This window comes from Podarcis bocagei (genome assembly GCF_964188305.1).
Source record: "Podarcis bocagei genome assembly, chromosome: 8".
Lineage (NCBI taxonomy): Eukaryota > Metazoa > Chordata > Lepidosauria > Squamata > Lacertidae > Podarcis > Podarcis bocagei.
The window spans coordinates 37,121,222-37,134,870 of record NC_138133.1 but is presented as its reverse complement, the minus strand read 5'-3'; the positions used below and the strand labels follow the sequence as shown (position 1 = coordinate 37,134,870).

General features: G+C 41.4%; 1 long non-coding RNA gene across 1 annotated transcript; it reads left to right on the top strand.

Annotated features, from left to right (window-relative positions):
* Positions 1-7,029: 7,029 nt before the first annotated feature.
* On the top strand, positions 7,030-12,313 carry LOC308592653. The gene is made up of 2 exons (XR_014010602.1): positions 7,030-9,588; positions 11,781-12,313. It is a non-coding gene; the product is annotated as an uncharacterized lncRNA (long non-coding RNA).
* Positions 12,314-13,649: the final 1,336 nt, after the last annotated feature.

Below are 13,649 nucleotides of genomic sequence, written 5' to 3'. Positions count from 1 at the left end.
TTAATTCTGTTTTAATTTTTTTAACTGCCTTGGGAGGGCTAAATGCTAAAAGGTGAAAGAGAGAGAAAAAGAAAGAGAGAGAGAGAGAATATTTTTACAGGATTCATCTAGACTTAATTTAGGTAATTCTCATAACACCTGATAGTTTTGGGAATGCAGGAATTCCTCCCATGTCTCCTCTTAAAGTCATTAACAAAGGCCAATAGGGCTATACTAAAATTTTCCACAGCCATGTTGAGTCTTAGGAATCCATTCCTGTTCATCTGTTTTGGGGCCTTTGCTGAGTTTGAGAGGATATGCTGCCAGAGATGTTCTTAGGTAATTTGAAGTGGCTTGACATCTCAACAAAGTAGAGGTTCTTATTAAGAGTCATTGTTATTTTATCAATGGCTGAAGCTGCTTTCTTAGTGGAATTAAAACCAGGAACGTTTAACCTAACAGGTTTCTAAACTGGGATATGGAACAGCCAGGCTACAACAGCTTATGTAAACACAAATATGGCCAGTTCTTATGTCCTTTTGGTTTCACAAACCATCACCTGTTTTATCTTCCTCTGCATCCTTTAGGAAACTTCTGTCAAGAGTATTTAATGCAACCAGCATTCCAAGAAAGGGAGTGAAATGAAGGTCACTCTGTGTTTTCACAGAACCTAAAGAGCTAATTTTATCATGCAAGATAGCCATGACAATGAGCAATTGCACTCTCAGAAAGAAGTGCAATTCTTTTATTAACATACAAATTGCTTCTTTCCAGCCCCTGGCTCTTTAAAATCTGGGTCTTTTATACACACCTAGGATTGCCATCTATCAACCTGGAGGTGGTGCTTGTCTTTCTAATACAGTACCTGTGTTGAAACAAGAGAAGCTACAGAACCTTCTGTGCCACTTATCAGTTTTCACTCACTGGTCATCCTTTTGTTATTGTTACTACCCACCTTTCACCAGAAGGTCCCAGAGTGGGTTACAGCAATATAATATACAGCATTAAAAACAGTCTAAAGCAGATTACAGCAAATTATTTTAAATCTGCTTCTGAATCTGTGGCCCTGGCTCTTTCTACCCATTTCCTCTACTCCAATGGTTCCCAACTGGTGGTCCCTGGCCCCAGGAGGTTCGTGAAACCATGTAGCAAAAATAACCATAGAGATACCAAAATGTCAAAAGTAGGGGGTCTAGCAGTATTTAGCTAATTGGGAACCACTGCTCTAGACCCACCACAGACACACCCACACCCAATTTTCTGGGGACAGTCTCAGATATACAGAAGCAATCTTGGTTTCTGATTTGATCCTGGAATGTCCCGCTTTTTCTTAGGACGTCCCTATTTTCATCGGAGAAATGTTGGAGGGTATGGAGCTATGCGACCCTGAACCAAGGAGATAAGTAACTATACAACCTTTAGAATACATTTGAAGGCAGCCCTGTATAGGGAAGTTTTTAATGTTTAATGTTTTGTTATGTTTCAATTGTTATAAGAATTTGAAGGTCATATTAAAAAAAATGTTCATAACTGTATATATAAACCACATGTCTAAAACCCCCAAAAAAGGTCCTGAACAAATTGACGTCAAATATTTCTCTGCAAGGTCAAAGTGGGAAACTTCCCCATTGTCTCTTTCCTCACAAATCCTGTCCTAAGGGCACATTCAAGATATGAACAGGGTGTAAGCCTGTGACCTATAACCTAGATCCAGGAATTAAGTAGTTATAATAACAAAAGAGTGGCCAAAACCCAGATAATGCAATCAGGTAACTTGCCAGACAGGAGATAAACAACACACTCAGATTTCTTTTGTAGACCGCCTTTTCTGTGATGTAGGTATGATGAATCTGGGGGGTGGTCATGGGCTACACCCCTTCTGTGATGTATGTATGATATTTCTGGGGGTGGTCTTGGACTCCAGGGCGGACAATTTAAAACGTCTATATAAGGGCAGGCACACCTTTATTCTGGGTCCTCCTCCTCTCTCCTGTGTGTGGGGGAGCACCCTGTTACAACAGTTAATAAAGATCAGGCTTACTAGCTGCTTTGCTTCTCAATATTCTCTGGCTGTTCTCCATTATTTTCTCCTACCGATAGAGAACCTACAAAAGGACTCTATATGGGCTCTTGGCTACCCCATAAGGGAACAGGAGCAGTTTTCCCCCCCCTTATATCACTATATATGTTGGAAGCTGCCCAGAGTGGCCGGGGCCACCCAATCAGATGGATGGGGTATTATCATAATTAATGACTAGGATGTCCCTATTTTCATTGGAGAAATGTTGGAGCGTTTGCCATCACCTGCACAACACTCTGATCCTCATTACTGCGGGTAGTTGAAGAGAGGACTACATACCCAGGCTTCTCACTTCCATTGCCCTACACACTTTTACCTCTGGTGCCACTCATCTCTGGAATACTGCCCAGTGGTTGTCTATGAGTGAATGTGGTCCTTCTCCATCCTTGAATTAAAAGGATCTCAGTGTGCAGGCTGGGCAAGATTCCTTCCAGAAGCTCTGTAAAAAATGTTTATCCACGGGTAGGTGGCCTGATTCAAGATGAAGTAAAGGTAGTAGATATGTCCTTTGTTCTCTCTATCAAGAAAGTAGGGTTGTCTGACCATGCATACATAATTTTTTGCATGTTTTTGCCAGGAAATTGTAATTAGGAGCCTCGCTTAAATTTTCCACACGTCATGATCGCATAGGTTCCTGAAGTGCTCTGGCGTCAAGAGGGAAATTGTATATCAAGTACAAATCGTTAAGATGTTGCAAAATATTATTTTTTAATAATGTTTGGAGGACAGGGGAGCAATAAAAAGATACTCGGTGTTTTTTTTAAAAAAAAAAATGTAATATTTATGAACAATAAGTGTTTCAACTTTCCTGTACTGCTCAAGTAGTGTGTGTGCGCCACAAAAACCAGTTCTTCAGATGAAAAATGAGTCGAGGTTTGGAGTTAGTAATTAGTTCATTTAGTTATTGGGGTCTCTGTTGTAATAGCCAAAAGCAGTGTCAGTATTTAGAGAAAAAAGCTCTTGGCCAAGAGGAAAAAAGGGGCCGAGACACCAAATTATGGCTTAAAGGTTGGATGGCAATGAACTCTACTAGCATTATCAAGCATTAACATTTCTCAGTGGGAAATCTCATTCCATTTCCTTCTTAAAGCAATGCAAGTATGATTTAATCTCTCAGAAGTCCATTTCGAAAAGCTAAAGGTGCTCCCACAATAAAAAGGGGCTAAACTCCTTCTAAATGCTATGATTTTTACTGATTAAGTAAAATAAAAATAAAGTTGGCTTTGGTAGCAGGCTGCCTGAAAAAAAAATCTGTTCTTAACTTCTCTCTTAAATTGCTAGATTTTCCTTGTGTCTTTTAAAATGTTCATTGCATTGGAAGACCACATTGCTGTGGCTTCTCCTAGCCAGGCTTGATACTTGAGTCCTAGTGCACTCCATGGATCCCTCCTATAACCCCTCCCCCACCGAGTGGAGGCCACTATTGAAATTTTCCCATAATGCCCCAGTGTGTTCCAGGATGGGCTGCCATTAAAATGCAGGAATCATACTATTCCAAGGCACTGTGGGAAGATTTAAACGGTTCATTGTTGCCAGCCATCTGTCAAGGTGCACAGGGTGGGGCAATTATCAATGCCAGTGGTCGCCGTCAGGGTCCTGGGTCCTGGCAGATGCCTAAGGATGCCAAGTAATGATGCTAGCATCTTTCCTGCTCTCCAGCCCAGTATATCTGAAGGAGCGTCTCCACCCCCATCGTTCAACCCAGACACTGAGATCCAGCACCGAGGGCCTTCTGGCAGTTCCCTCACTGCGAGAAGCCAAGTTACAGGGAACCAGGCAGAGGGCCTTCTTGGTAGTGGTGCCCGCCCTGCGGTACGCCCTCCCATCAGATGTCAAAGGAATAAACAACTATCTGACATCTGAAGGCAGCCCTGTTCATAGCTGTCAACTTTTCCCTTTTCTTGTGAGGAATCCTATTCGGAATAAGGGAATTCCCTTAAAAAAAGGGAAACGTTGACAGCTATGGCCCTGTTTAGGGAAGTTTTTAATGACTGATGTTTTAATGTATTTTTAATATTTTGCTGGAAGCTGCCCAGAGTGGCTGGGGAAACCCAGCCAGATAGGCGGGGTATAAATAACAAATTATTACTACTACTACTACTACTAGTAGTAGTAGTAGTAGTAGTACTCTTGCTGGGGGTGGGAGGGAATTCTCAGAACTATGTGCCGTACTGTTATCCCTCCAGCCTGGGCTTCCACATTAACTTTAGTGGAGTGTTATGTCATGTTACCTCCTTAGCAGGTCTAATATTCTGCCAGTGTCAGGGTGAGAGCCAAGCACAAAACCTGCACTTCGCTCCATTGCACTCCTGCAACACTCACATCCTCACCCAGATTTTCTCCTGGCATTTGTGGCGCAAAGTCAGTATATCTTTACTGTGCCACTGCAGCGTCAATTCTGTTAACAAAGCAGAAGTTATTTGTGTTCCTACCCTGCCTAGTGACCATAAACCCAGAGACAGGATTATGCTGCAGGTACCGTAATCTGATACCATAGATTGATTTTCTGAGTTCCTTCGTGGCCCAGACTGTCAAGAGATACATTTACTCAACAAAGTATCCTTTAATTCAGTAATGAGCAGTTCTTCCAAGATATATCTCTTTTAGAACACTTTTTTTTAGTCCCAAGGGTTGCTGTTCAATCCTGAAATGCAAAGTTTAAAAACATGATACAGCAGGATAAATAAATAAATAAATAAATAAATAAGGAATTGATTTCTTGCTAAGATTTTCACAGTATTGTATTCTGGCAAGTCAGTAAAGAAACCTGATACTTAAAAATAAATAAATGAAGTCAGTATAAGCACTGGCCAACTGCATCATTCCTGAGTATTAGTTTAGAATCCAAAATTCTCAGATTATCAGGGTTGTCAGCCATTTAAAGGAATTATGAGTGTAGTAATCTGTGTATGGGGATTGAATTATTATTATTATTATTATTATTATTATTATTATTATTATTATTATTATTATTATTATTATTATTATACCCTGCCCATCTGGCTGGGTTTTCCCAGCCACTCTGGGCAGCTTCTAGCACATATAAAAACATAATAAAACATCAAACATTAAAAACTTCCCGATACAGGGCTGCCTTCAGATGTCTTCTAAAAGTTGTGTAGTTCTTTATCTTCTTGACATCTGATGGGAGGGTGTTCCACAGGGAGGGTGCCACTGCCAAGAAGGCCCTCTGCCTGGTTCCCTGTAACTTCACTCCTCGTGGTGAGGGAACTGCCAGAAGGCCCTCGGAGGTGGACCTCAGCAGATGTTTTGACAGCAGGCCTTCCTGTGAGGTAGCAAGTCAAAAGTTCATGGACTCAAAGATTAACAGACATAGGCAAGCAAACATTCAAAATACGCAGCAAGGTTCCTTGAGCATACTAACATGGTTTTACTGAGAGAGTCAATACCCTCAGTTGAGGAACTAAGATACAAATTACAGTTGAAAGCACAGGATTCCCTTGCAGGAGTAGCTGTATAGTTAAAATAGCTGACTTTTCCCGCCTCCTGTCATTAGTCATAATAGAACAGGGACCGCCAACCATTTGGGGCCAGTGGAACCAGTCACAAAATGGCTGTCATGTGCCGTGATACAAAATGGCAGCCACTTCTAAAAGAGCAGAGGACCACAAAAAGCTGCAAGCATGCAGCACATCACACCCCTTCCCAAATCAATAGGAAAAGGCGCCACCACTGTGTTCACTCATGGAGAAAAGTTGCTTGCACCTCTCATCTGTTCAGAAGAGAAGAAAAGGTGGATGTCTGATCCTGGCATCCTATGAATGTGGGCACATTTGAGGGCACATGCTCAATGTGGCAGAGCATGATTGTTTGCAGGAAGAGAAAATAGTCTTTCCTGCACAGTGGATAGTTATTGAGGCCTTTCTCAGATACCATAGAAGGTACTGGCAGACACATTTGCCTCCATGGACACCATGCTGGGGATTCCTGATGGTATAGGATAGGATAGTTTTTCTCAAAACTTTCTAAGTTTGAGCATGGTGTTCAAGCAATAGCAGTCACTAAAAGCTTTGTGAATTGATTTGTTTTCTCCTCATCCCCCTCTATCAATAACACTTGTCTGAATTTTCCCCCTCATAGCATCAGACTCTTCCTGACTTCTCATAAGGAAGAGAAGCATAAGTATCAGGGGTTGCCAGGAGGGCAGGGGAAAGCCCTTCTTCTGGTGGTATGCATCCTGAAAAGATGGAAGAGAAATTTAGTTTCTGAAACAATATGTATACGTGAACCAAAACACAGCTATCCTTCAAAAGTCAAACTTCTTTGACTTTTACAATGCAGTTCTCCTACCCCCAGACATGTGTAAAAATGCATATGTTAGGAGAAAGAGTGCATACAAATTTAAGTATGAGTGAAAGTAACACACACACAAATGTAAAATAGCACGCAAAAATTTCTTCGTTTGTAGGGATTTCACCCCTCTTGTGTGTTGGTTATTTCTGTGCTGTTATGCATATGAGTTTTTCTCCTCTTTACTGGAAAACACACACACACACACACACACACACACACACACACAATATTAGGGAAAATACTGATGAATTTTCATGAGGAGCTTTTAAAATGAATTTGCAAACTGATGTGGGAATGTGGGGAACTCAATTTAGGACTGGGAAAAATGAGAAACCCAAATTGACAGTTTTGTCTGGCTACTGATGAGGTTACCTGTAATTTGACAAAATACAGACCTGGAAAACAAGACAGGAAACCCTAGAAATAATCGGAAGCACATTTCTCCCCTTTTCTGCTGGCACATTTGCAGCAAGGAACCCCATATTGATTCTATTACCAGATACGGTACCGGAGAGACTGTGTGAGGGATTTGAGACTTATTAGAGGAAAACTTTAAAGGAAGCCAGTATGGGAGTTGTCAGAGCAGATTATTCAAAGGCATGGAAAGATGCCAAGGAAAACACAATGAAGAGAAACCAGAGCAGGTTCCTTGAGATTTATTGCTTCAAAAAGTTCAGCACTCTTTTCATATTGGTGTTTAAATGTTGTCGTTGGGCTTTATGGCACAGTAATCACACAGCAGTGAAAATCGCTGATATCACAATAAATAGCAGCCTTTGCAAACACGTAATAGCAGAATCCTCCCTCCGCCCTCGCCTCTTAATAAAATGTAACACTCTTTGGCAAGAATTTTATGGAGAGAAACACCCCTGTAAAAATCAATGTCTGTTTTATATTAACATTTTGAGCATCGGCACAAGCCAACTCCATTGGTCAGGGCTGCTTTTAGTTACTTTCTGTGTGTTGAGCTACATTAGTAAAGAAAAAGCGTTTTAAATGCATTATAATACTGTGCCGCCAGGTGCCGCCATTGGTGTCCTTCGTTTGCCAACATGATTTCCCACTATGAGGTTTACAACACGTTTTTCTGAAATGTCCCCCGCCCCCATGTATCCAGCCTCTGCAGTGAGGGCATCAGTTCCACTGGGGATGGTGTGGAAATCTGCTTCTCAGCATGGGAAATCCATTCAAACAAATGCCTCGCTATATCCTGGCAACCACAATTTATTGGCCATTTGTTTCTTTGAGGTTGCTATTTAGGGATGACCAGAGGAAGAAGTGTCACTTTTTCTTCTTCAGGAACTTCTTTGCCTCCAATTATTATGGAGTATAGAAAGCAACAACAAGCAGTCTCAAAGAACAATTTTTTGCCATTTAATCACACAAGCTGTAGATGCAGGGGAAAACAAGGCCAGCTGGAGTAATCAAACTGATGTGTGTTGTAAATGCAGGAGGGTAGCTTTTGATTAGAAGGAACATATTGAAGGAAAGAGCAGTGTCCTGTTTGCTGGAGGTCTTCAAGCAAAGGATGTTGGAGATGGAGGAGAAATTTGATTTGGTTCATATTATTATTATTATTAGTAGTAGTATGTTTGTTTTTTGTTTGATGGTTTGTTTTTAATAATAATGCCTTTCATCATGAGATCTCAGGGCAGTTCACAGAATAAAATACAGGATAAAAACAAGTAAATAAGTAAAACAAAACAGAAAAACGATAACCTCCCTTATTCCCATAGACACATTTAAAAGTAGGATATTAATCAGCCAAAGGCCTGGTTGAAGAGGAACTTTTTCACCTGGCACCTAAAATATATAAAATGAAGGCGCTGGGTGAACATACACAAATCACACTTTCGGGGGGGGGGGGGTAATATGGGAAGCAAAACATAGCCATCCTTCAAGATTTACACTTCTCCATATTTTGGAATGCCATTCTCTAGCCCAAGTTGCACGTACAAAAATGCATACAAAAGTGCAAAGTGTATCTATTTGTGGAAAAATAACATAGGAGAAAGTGTAGTAGGAGAAAGTGCATACAAAAATGTGTGTATCAGGAGAACACTACAACGCAGATGAATTTTCACGAGGACTTTTGCAAACTGGCATGGACATTGGCAGATTTGGCCACCCTTAGAGGCTGTGCAGAGATCTATCGCGGGTTCTGTTGCTCTGGATTTGCTGCTTGAACCAGCATATTGGACTAGGTGGTTGAGAGAGGTGGGCCTGCAGAAGGGTGCTGGTGTGCTAAATGGGCATGTTTAGGTACATTCATAGATGAAATACATCAAGAATCTGCATGTTTTTCTCACGGGCAGGTTATTACCTTTACAAATGTGGGGAGGAAAAATTAACGTTCATTAATGCCTGGCATTAAGACGTTTTTGATGCTTAGGATTAACAGCACCAGTTTGTCCTTGTAACCCTAATAATGTATTGAAAGAAATCATCTTGAAATTCTTGTGGCTTCCCACAGAAATAAATTCCATTGCATTTAAATCCCTGCTTAACCATAAAGCTTACTTGGGTGGCCTGAAACTCTCCGTTTACCCCAGCTCAGATGGTTGCTTGTGTGGATAAATGCTGTAAGTGCTATAAAAGTGCTTTCACTACCACAAAATGCTATATAAAAAAAGATTAACAACATATTTTTCACACACAAAAAAAAATCAATTATTTTCTCATCTTGAGGAAAAACTGTTTTTCAAGGTCAGCAGCTCCTTCTCATTTCATGTGCAGTATTATTTTTAAATTTACTACCTCTTCCAGATCTTCTTTAGAGAAGTTGTTGTGAAAAGCCTTTTAAAAGCTGCTAACAATGAATTTTTGTATTAGCATTCGCTAAGGGTATAATCTACATCCTGCTGAAAGGAATGGCTTCATTGTTTTAAAGTTTCTGGGTTTCAGCTAATCGTACCTCAGCGTCAAGAGCACACATCTGTGCAAATAATAATACAATTGATTTCTAATAGGATTAATGTAAATTGCACTGTGTATACACATCTGCTCAAAACTAAGCCTTACTGAGTTAAATGGGACCTACTCCCAGGTGTAAGCATAGGATCGCAGCCTTCATGTGCCTGGCCAAAGAAGGCAGATCCCTGGTATGACAGCAGGTTTCCCATGTGTTGATTTGGGGGAAGCAAGCCTGCATCAGCATGTGTAGCGGTCCCCGGTTCACATCTCACTTCTGCAATGAACATAGCATGTGGTCTATGGTAAGCCACACTCACAGTCTCCCATTTGCAAATCCAAAGAATATTGACTTATGGGACTGTTACAGAAGATTATAACTCAAGAATACATTAGAAGTGCTTTGAACACTTGGAAGCGCTATATAAAACTTTATTATTAATCATGACCATCATCACCCTCGCCCTGCATATAGCAGTGTTGCTCTAGGCCTTAACAAATGGGGATACACATTTCTTCTCAGGGTCACCAGTTGTGGATGAGAATCAGTCGAGCAGCACTCTTGGCCATTTGTGGAATTTCTTGATCCACAACCAAGATGAAGTAAACTTTAACCTGGTAGGAAGCCTGATTCTTCTGCCACAGCATATACAAATGCTTAGGATGAGTCCTAAAAAAACAAACAGGGTACCATTTTGGGCTTTTTCAACAGACATATCTGAAAAGCATGTTTAGGATCAGGGTGTTTAGTCATTGCTTAAATCCTAGCATGCTGGATTTGGCCTTTGCAGCACAGACATTTTTAAACAGCTCAAACCAAATGGATATAGGTTAAGTATAAGGACACGTTAAAAGATCCTGACACAGGTATTGCAGATACTTGTCATGAACATATAAAGTTGCCTTCTACAAAGTCAGTTTTATTAAGTAGCTGCTAGCTGGCACTCTGTTCATATTGGAGCTGTGCACGTTTTTTACAGTCAAGGGATTCAGCCCAGAAGCTGGAAACAGCCACAGTTCATTGGGTTAAGAGGGAATGAAACGAGTGAGATAAAAACTCAATGGTCTGAACATCAAAATGTGTTGCTATATTTAGGTTGCACTCTTGAATCACTTGGTATGTGATGTGATCTATCAGTTTCGTGGGGCCCCATCTGAGCAAGCGGTTTGAGAAGCCCCAGTAGCACCGAGGCTAGCAGAACAAATCTTGCATTTTCCTGTTTGTTTTTTAAAGGCCTTTCCGAGGATCAAACTATAGAAAGCAGCATTAAACATGCCTTTGCAGTTAAACATGCATGTTTTGTTTTGTTTTATGCAAATTGAAGCTGGGGTGGGAGTGTTTGATAATTATCAATATCACAGAAAGCAAGGGGGATAATTTAACCCTTTCTTCCTCTGTTGCTTTCCTAACAAAAAAAACCCTCCTTTGAAGCTGCTGTTTGCATTTGGGAAGAAATCCCCCTTTAAGGTCAGGAGATGCTATTCCAGGAAACATTTAAAACTGATAGACAAAAAATAAATGTGGATCAGGCTTAGATGTCATATAAACTCATAGGATGTGTGGGCATGGCTGTGCCCATTTTGGCCACACTCATCTCTTTTTGGCCCTGATCACCATTGGCATATGACACCCAGGAAGGAATTCAACGTAGTACTATGGCAATTGTTCCATGAGCACAACCATTTTCAGCTTGCCAGACAGAACGGTCCCCTCTCTTCTCCCCAAGCTCTTTTGGTAATTCTCCCAAACCGACCACAGCCAATTTGGGAAGTGCAAAAGGTGGCAGCGGGGGGAGGAAAGCCCATTTTGTTAGCAGAAGTCCTTGCACAGGTTTCTGCTAGTGGGACTCTTAATTGAATCTGTCTCCCCCCCCCCCACAAGGGTTGTGTCAGGTGGTTGCTCGAGAGTAACCAGGCAGGACTCTGACCTGTGTTTTACAGGCTTTATTTTGGTGCAAACTATTTACAGTGAAGAGCCCCAAAGTTCATGTCTGGCTCAATCGCTAGCAGAATCCATGAGTGGTCTTTTTTTGGACCTCCCCCAACATAAGAGTTTTGTTACCCCCAAACGTCTCCTCCCCTCTCTGCACCTCAAACTACTGCGCAGGATGGCAAGGGCATGTTTCCCTCCTGTCCGGCTTGCCCAGAAGTGGTGTTAAGGCTCCCACCAGCCTCCTCTGGTCCTTGCACTTCTTCCCCACTGGAGATGGGGCTTTCCTCCTCCCCAGAAGAGGAACTGCTTCACAAGATTTTCGGAGGCTCCCTGTAACACAGCTGCCCTTCTATTTCTCGCCTCTGAGCTGATGGCAGTTCCCTGACAGGTTGGCCAAGAGGGAATGAAGTCCTTGGACTGAGAAAGGGTCCCCAACCCACTTTAGAGATTAACATGCGATTCAGTGGCAACAAAACCGTTTATGACCAATCCCTTGCAAGATTTCTTGGGGCATGTTTGCAGTTAACGCAGTCATAAACAGAGAATATGCCATATCTTATCCAGATGCCTGAGAAAAAAAGTAACAAAGACAGTGATTGATCCTAACAGAAATAAACAGCATTGCAGCCAACTTTGGAGAGTGTATTCAAATTGGGCTCCTGTTTAAAAATATCACCCCCCCTGAGCTTTTCTCCAGGGAAAGGCAGCTAGATAGACAAGCAGGCAAGCTCAGTTTGAATGTTGTGTGTTTTGTCTACCTGTCTTACTTTGCAGATTTGTGTGTTGAAGCACTGTGATTTATTTTTTTAAGAGTTCAGTTACCCAGCTGTGACAAAGTTCATTGCTATCAAAGATCAGTTCAGTTACAGATGATTATTGTTTTTATAGACAGACAATAGGAACCTGAAAATCAAGATTGCGGTCTGGAACTTTGACATCACTGCAACTTAGACAGTAAAATGGATGGAATCTTGCAACAAGCCCAGGCTGTCTAACCCAGATATATGTACTTGAACGAGCAAAAGGAGAGATTGCTGTTGGCTGGGAAATACCTTTCTCAAATTTCATGTCATCTATAAATCCATTGGGTAAACATAGTTAATTCTTCCTTAGAGATTATTTCAATGTAACATTTAATGTACTCAATAACCTGTGATTGTATCAGCAGGAAAGTCATATTGGAATAAGAGTCCATACAGGTTTACTTTTCTACAGAAGCCAGGGGAGGTTTCATTGCCCTTGGGAGAGGACACACATATTCTTGATGTAGATCTTTTCTCCTTCTCCTGTTTGTGGGAGAATTTTGTGGTTCGCCTCAGGTGTCAAAATGTCTTGGGCCAGCCCTGGAAAAAGTTGTGTGGGTAAATCTGATCAAACAAAGGCTTCAACAGTTTAGAATGAAAAGCACTCAGCACAATCCAACTGCCAAGCTTAGACTGGTTGTTTCTGTTTCTCCAAGTAAATCAAATTTATTAGACACTTCTCACTTTTTTTTCTCCCTGGAGTCCTGCCGCAACTTGAGTCTACCATAAACACAGCTCCAGTCAATTGCTGGCTGAAGCCCCAGATGTTCAAGGGCTCATGTGCTATGAGGCTGAAAATGGTCATCTGTCATGGATGCTTTAGCTGAGATTTCTGCATTGCAGGGGGTTGGACTAGATGACCCTTGGGTCCCTTCCAACTCTAAGATTCCATGAAACTCATCTCCTAAGGCCCATATTAAAATCAAGCACACCGTTGCATATTTTTTCCTCTGCAGATGGAAAAACAGCTGGGGTGTGTGGTTTTTGAGTAAGAAAATGGCCAGGGGAGATGGGTTAAGCAACCCCACCCACTTCCATTATTCGTCTGCTCAAACTCAAAGGTTACTGAGACTGATATTGGTTAAAACAAACATTCATCCCATGTCTTGTTTGGACCTGCGTCTGGGTTCTATGAGGTTCTGGCAGCTATTAAGATGATATTTTCTCACAAACGTGCACAGTGCCAAAGAAACTAATCAGTTTCAAGAAACAATCCCTCGTCTGGTGGAAAGTGTGACAAGTGCCCTCTCTTCAGCCAAGTCTTCCAGGCAGCTGCCTGGAGTTGCTCTATTATTTTCCACCAGGAAACAGAGTGCTTTCTGAGCCAAGAGCTCTACTATTATGAAGCTCACATTTTCAACAATTGGAACTTGCATAATTCCTTTTAAAAAATCAGTGAATTCCAGTTTGGTATTGCAGGTACACACAAATAATTAATTTGCTTTGCTAATGAACAGTTTGTGAGGAATCGTTTAACAGGACTGTGCTCATGGACTAAACAAATGGCAAGATGGAGTGGACATAATACACCTAAAGAATTTGTGGTGCAGAGCCATAATCTACACCCATGAGGTGACACTGTTCAGCTTACAGCTTCAAGGCGCTGAAGAAATTTGCCATATGTAGTTAC